Raw genomic sequence first — 7,108 nt, 5'->3', positions numbered from 1 at the left:
ACTGTTCCAAGCCCTCTATCAGACTGCCTAGGTCATTGTCTTCTGCATCATAGGAAATGAAAATTTCCATTTCTGGTTAGCTTTTGAGCTTATTGCTGTGACCCCAATTTTTTGCTTTTTGTTTTAAATTTAAATATTAACAATAAAACATTTTGTAAGCACAGATGTCCCACAGTATTTAAGTATTTTAAAAACCTTTTGTTAAAAAAATTAAAATTTCTTAATGTCTTCCTGCAATATCAAAAATAAAGTACCTCTTTGGCTCGATCTTTGGCAGCATATACTTTTTGATCTCAGCCTACTCTGTTTCACTATAGCTGGCACCTCGGGTGACTATCACCTGGCACTGGCATTTCTAAAACTGTTAAGCTCCATCCTTGCTACTGTACACTCTTTGGGACACTAGTTTTTTGGTTTAACATTTGTAAACTTCAGCTGTTTCCTATGATCCCTTTATGTCTTTATAACCTAGGTGACTCTTAAATTAACAAAGTCTAGCTGGCAGAGCAAGGTACATCTTTGAGTATAAAACCATTGAGGTGCAACTTTTCAATAAAGAATAGCATAAAAGTTTTAACATTATCTATATCACAAAGACATCAATTTTTCCGGAGTTACGCTTGCCTTAATCAGTGCCTGAAACATTTCTCTCCGGGACAGTCTATTAGGATTAAATTTAGAGTCCTGATTTTTAGATCTAGATTCTGACTTATTTGCATCAACATTATCATCCCATATCTTTTAATTCTGCCATCTTTTCAAGTACTCTCTTAACGGGATTGCTGACTTCCGCCAAAAGCAAAGTCATTAAATTCTTGTTAGCAGAGGGAGCAGTTCTGATGAAACATTGTAGCTGTAAGCAGAGGGAGCAGTTCTGATGAAACATTGTAGCCTGGCTACACAGTTCAGCATGCTTCTCTAACTTTCCCATCTCTGTTTTTACCTCATCAAGCTGGTTACATGCTTTCCTGAAAGCAGACAACCCCTGTAACTCGTTCCCTTTTTTAACAGGCACAGTCTTTAACACCTCAATCACAGGAAGGCTGAGCATTTTGAAGTTCGTTGTCCCAGTTTTCACTCAAGCCAGAACTGTATGCCCATTCTCACACAAGAGAAGAAAACTTGGAATCTTCCCATCCAGGATAACCACCAGTCACACCAACGACTTCAGTTTTCTTTTTAAAGAGAGGCATCCTTTTGTTCTCTCATGGATCCTGCTGACTACACCAATTGTAAGGGCAAAGAATTTTAGCCACTTTGCTGTGCAAAGACTTATTTTTGATTCTATCCGTGAGAAAGAACTTCCACAAGCCATGACATTAGTTAAAAAACAGAGAGATTTATTCTACAAGGAAGCTTAATTGAAACAAAGGACTAGAGTGGGAAGCCCCCAAGAGAGAGGGCTTCACCCGGGAATTTACCACTAGGCGTTCTGTATACAGCACCGGAACAACATGGAAATACGCATCCCAGTAAACATCATATCCCAGTAAACATCACGGGAACAGGCCTTACGCGTCACCAGTACAGCATCACGGGCACAGGCGCACATTCGTCTGACTGCCTGTCTCTCCTGGGTTGAGACAGCAGCAGCTAGAGGCGTTCTGAGGCAAGGTTTTAAGCCTCATTAACAAAGGCGGCTCACTGCCCAGTCATCGGCAATCATCCAAACACTTGTTCTAGTATGCGCGTCCACTCCCCGACATTAGCCAGATGTCAAGGATGCGAAGCTCATCAACAGGTCTCTATCTTAATTAAAACAAAAGCACTCCTCGTTCTCGATCCTGAGAACTGGCCAGGTTCTCAAAACAAGAGAAGAGGGGTTGTCTACAGTTCATGCCTTAGACTGTGCAGAGCCTTAACACAAGCCGCTGCATTTTAAAGTTACCCTCCTCACACTCATGTAGCCTCATTTGTCAGTAGTTGCTATTGTCTCCTGAGCTGTTGGAGTTCTTCTCGCAAAGTCTTTACTCACTCCTATACCTTAGCCTGTCTACCTTACGCTTTCCTCTGCTGAATCCGGCAGGCTCGAGGGACAGAGATGTCTGAGGCTGTAAGAGAGTAAGAAAAGATAGTCACAGGGACGCCCACAAGAGCTGGAATTAGGTGGACCGGGTTCTCTGGTGGAGAAGCCTCCGCACTCTGGAAACTCAGCATGTTTACTATATAAATTTGAAGAGAGGAGGGGTTATTGGCTATAGCTGGATGAGGTGGCAGGGGCATTACAGAGAGATACACAAGGAGGCAGCATTTCTGGATCGCGGAGGCAAGTTTAGGTGAACTGAGTAGGAGCAGCCTCAAAGGGAAGCAGATTTCAGGTTAGAAAGCTATGGCGAACATTTTCTGCGCACATTATCAACACCCACACTTGGACCCCAGAGAAAGGCTTTGCCATTTCTCTGAACCTCATCTCAGGGTGGGTGTGGGCATTTTGCCGTTCTCCCACGGTCTAAGGCTATAATCCTTCGATGTGGCTGTCCCCTGACAGTAGCAGACAGTCACCCAGGACTTTACTTACTTAGGGCTTCCTCCACTCCAGCACCGTGGTTCTCAACCTTCCTAATGGTGCAACCCTTTTATACAGTTCCTCATGTTAATTTGTAAGGTTTCCCAAAGTAGACTTTGATTACTATGTGGAAACGTTAGGCTTTCTTAGCTCTGTTAATACTCTCAACTCTCCCTGAGTAAAATCAATGGGTATAGTTGAGAGGCAGTTTCGTCATTTGATGCTTCTGCTCAGTAGTTGGTTTATAAGCCAGTGATTTTGTCAGTGAGATGGCAGAGTGTTAGAGTGTTAGTGTTTAATTTGCTTGTGTTTTGTTAGTTTGTGGAGTTGAAAGCTTTTGCTGGATGTGTTTCTAGTGTGGAGATTGCCTTTGGAGACATTGCATCTGCTGCCTTACTGTGCCCAAGAGCATTTTCGTCCCTAGTTTCTTCACCATGTCTGGTTTGTTAAGAAATTCACCCTTTGACTGGTGCATTTTCAAAACTTTAGTGTTGGTTTTGCTTTGACTGTAAAGATTACACATCATAGCCGATGCCAAGCATATGAAACACTTCATTCTAAAGTTATTGCACAAATTGCAGACTTCTGTTAGCTTAGTTTTAAGGTTAAAACTGAATAAAATGATCCAGGAGGGGTGAAAATTATCATACTGTATAACGATTATCAACTAAATATCCCTGAACAATTTTACATGCATCATGAACCTTACTTTAAATGAAAAATTTGTGATTTCAAAAAAGCATCTTAATGTTTGAATTCATATTTTGAGGGGTTTTTTGTTTGGTTTTGTTTTCTCAAGAAAGGATTTCTCTGTGTAGCTTTGGAGCCTGTCCGGAACTCACTCTGCAGATCAGGTTGTCCTCAAACTCACAGAAATCATCCTACCTCTGCCTCCTGACTGCTGGGATTAAAGGAGTGCACCACCCACCACCCAGCAAGGGCTATTATTTTTAAAAAGTTGAGAGTGAGGGTTTGGAGAGATGGTTTGGCTCTTAAGAATGCTTGCTATTCTTCAGAGAATCCAAGTTCCAGTTCTAGGGGGACCTATCGCCTCCTTCTGGCCTCCTCAAGCACTGCATTCATTTGCAATACATACCTCCACACATACACATAATTTAAAATAAATAGATCTTTAAAAAGATATTAAGAAAATACAGAACCAACCCTGAGGCAAGGTTACTGAGGTGACCATACCACTGCCATCAAGATTATAATGTAATTTATGCACTTTATAATTTGTCACGATACTCATTTTATTTCTGCATTTATCAGTATGCAATGTAATTAGGCAGCCAGATTTATTTGTGAGACAGGATGAATATGGAGCATCCCTTTGGTAAATGGAGGTGCATTAATAGATGATGGTTTTGATCAGCTTCTGGGAATACTTAGGACTCATTATGAAAAAAAACTCAGAAGTTACCATATTGGAGGTCATAGCCAATTTTTCCTATGCATGCTTAGTATATCTTGTGAAGGAAAAAAAATGTCGGTATTGCTAAAAACCTAGTAAATCCAACAGCTGAATGGAGGCATAGACTATCCCGGCAATCTTTATTCTGGTGTCATTTCCATGGATGTATGTGTCCATTACATTTATACTCTTCTGGTTTTGTCTTTTCATTTATAACAGTTATTGAATATACCAGCTATTATAATTTTGCCATTCTTGAAATCTGATAGAAATCCCTCAATTTCTCTGTACTACTAATGAAACACTTCAAAGCTCTTGTATTCACAGTAGACTTCTAATACAGTCGTAAGATTAAAATTGTGTGAAAGGATTCAGACAGATGACTATAAAACTCACAGCTTTCTAAAGTTATCTTTATTCTTGGCTACTTTCTATTCTGCCTGAATATTATGATAAAAAGTCCCTTGGGAGTATGAGGGGTACAGAGGAGATCACTCTGTAAAGAACATCCCTGGATGATGGGGATGATGGAGAGATGGCTCAGTAAAGTACATCCCTGGATGATGGGGGTGATAGGGAGATCACTCTGTAAAGTACATCCCTGGATGATGGGGATGATGGGGAGATGGCTCAGTAAAGTACATCCCTGGATGATGGGGGTGATGGGGAGATCACTCTGTAAAGTACATCCCTGGATGGAGGTCATGGGGAGATGGCTCAATAAAGTGTTTACTATGCAAGCATAAGGACCTGTGTTTGGTCCACAGCACCCACTTACCCAGATGTGGTAGAGATGGAGATAGGCATAGCCCTGGGGCTCTCTGACCAGGCAGCCTAGCCTACTGGCTAAGTTCCTGGCCAGAAAGAAACCTTTCAAAAAATTAGGTGGATGGCTCCTGAAGGATGATACCCAGGGTTTAACTCTGGTGTGCATGATGGGTGCGCGCACATGCACGCGCACACACACGCGCTCACAGACACACTATCTTATAAGGATTTCAATTGGAATTGAATTTATAGGTTGAGAATGGATATTTCTAGAATGTGTAGTTTTCCTGCCCATGTTCTTGGTATAAACTCTTCAACAATTTGTTTTTGTTATGACACTGTAGTTTCTGATATTTCTGGATTATCTTGGGATATTTTTCTGATGGAGGAGGGTCATCTGTCTATGTGTTACTTTCATTGGTTAATAAAGAAACTGCCTTGGCCCTTTGGTAGGACAGAAAATTAGGTAGGCGGAGTAGACAGAACAGAATGCTGGGAAGAAGGCAATGAGGCAGACGCTATAGCTCTCCTCTCCAAGATGGACACAGGTTAAGATCTTTCCTGGTAAGCCACCGCCTCATGGTGCTACACAGATTATTAGAAATGGGTTAATCAAGATGTGAGAATTAGCCAATAAGAAGCTACAGATAACGAGCCAGGCAGTATTTAAAAGGATACAGTTTCCGTGTAATTATTTCTGGTAAAGCTAGCCGGCGGCCGGGAGCCGGGTGGCGGGAAGTGGTCCGCTGCTCCATCAACATTTTTCAGCAATTCCCTTTTGAAGTTTATTTTTGGCTAAATTTTTTTGGTTAGCATTCAGAGTTCCACCATGACATCTTCATGCTGGTATGTCATTTGTTTTCATTCACCCCCTTCCCAGTTATCCCTCTCTGTGCCTCCTCCCATGGGCTCCCTCCTTCCCCCTGGGTAGTCCTCCTCCTGCTTTATGTCTCTTTACACATCTGGTGGAGTTCCTTCTCTCCCAGGATCTTTCTTGTCTCAGACCACTCGTATGTAAACACACACATACATACAGAATTTAAATCTATACTCCATGCACGAGAGGTTGCTTGGTGGTGTTTTTTACTGACTCTCCCCCACCCCATGTCTGGCAAATTCTTTGCCTTGATGTCTCCACTCAAATGCCACCTCCTCTGTAAAGCCTTAGGAACACTTGGAGGATCTTTTGCCCAAGGGCACCCACATTGTGTCACATTGAATTGCAAGAGCCAATAGTATTGATTGTTGATTACTTAGAACATTCACTCATAGCCTCCAAATAGCTACGGGAAATCAAAGTTGGTACGATTCTCTCTACTTGTGAGAAGATGAATCGGAAAGGAAACCGCAGACACAACACTAAGACAACACAGGGACGGAATAAGGATTCAGGGATCTTACTGCAGAGCACAAATTATACCCTCTTTAAAGCACTTGAATTATAGCAGAGTGACTGACTTGCTTTATATGTCCCAGAGAGAAAGTATTGAGCGCACACCCAAAGCTCAGTAAAGGCTGTTGAGTGGGCCCATGGTGATAAATAAAACCAAGATTAAATAAAACCTCCCAGGGGTTAGAGAAATGGCTCGGTGGTTGAGAGCAGCACTCGTTGCTCCTGCAGAAGACCTGTGTTCAGTTCCCAGCACTCACATGGTGGCTCCCAACCACCCATAACCACCGTTCCAGGGGCTCTGACACCCTCTTCTGACTCTGGTGTCTTCAGGCATACAGATGGGAAACATGCGCGTATGTATGCAGATACTCACACACATAAAATCTTGAAAGGAAAAAAGCAAGAAAACTAGTGTTAAGTGCTCTGAGGGGAAGAGGGTGGGGCCCAGGAAAATGAAAAGAGAGAGAGAGCCTGAAGAATGTGGTTGCAGACTTGAGAGAATGGTGACACGTCACAGGATAGAGTCAAAATTTTGACACAAGCATGTGCTGAGGTTTAGGGCTTCAGACATACACAGGCTGAGAAAGGTGGGAAATACCATAGTTCTTTCCTGGTGGTGGTAGCAGGGTTGGGAATGGAGAAGTGGGATGAAAGGTTGGGTCTTCTCATACAATGCGTAGTAATTGCATATAACCTCTTCATTAGTCTCCCCCCCCCCCAGATTGCTTACAGCCCCTAACGCAAAGTAAATAAATGCTATGGTAATAGTTGGTTTAGAGTATACTGATGGCTTCCATGTTTATAAAGGAGGCAGCCATTCTAGGCCTAAACACTCTAACAATGTCAGTAACAAAGTAGCATTTGGATCGGAATTGAGAGCTTACTGTACAGAAATCTGGGCTCAGCCATGTGTCGTGTAACGTCTAAGAAGCAGCCTACGGTGCATAGGTAAGACTTCCCCAAAGAAGCTGAGAATGAAAGACAGGCAGAAGAGAAGAGAGGAAGAAGTCACTGAGGTGCCAACGTC

The sequence above is a fragment of the Chionomys nivalis genome, chromosome 7 (assembly GCF_950005125.1).
Source record: "Chionomys nivalis chromosome 7, mChiNiv1.1, whole genome shotgun sequence".
NCBI lineage: Eukaryota > Metazoa > Chordata > Mammalia > Rodentia > Cricetidae > Chionomys > Chionomys nivalis.
This window is presented reverse-complemented; position numbering follows the sequence as displayed.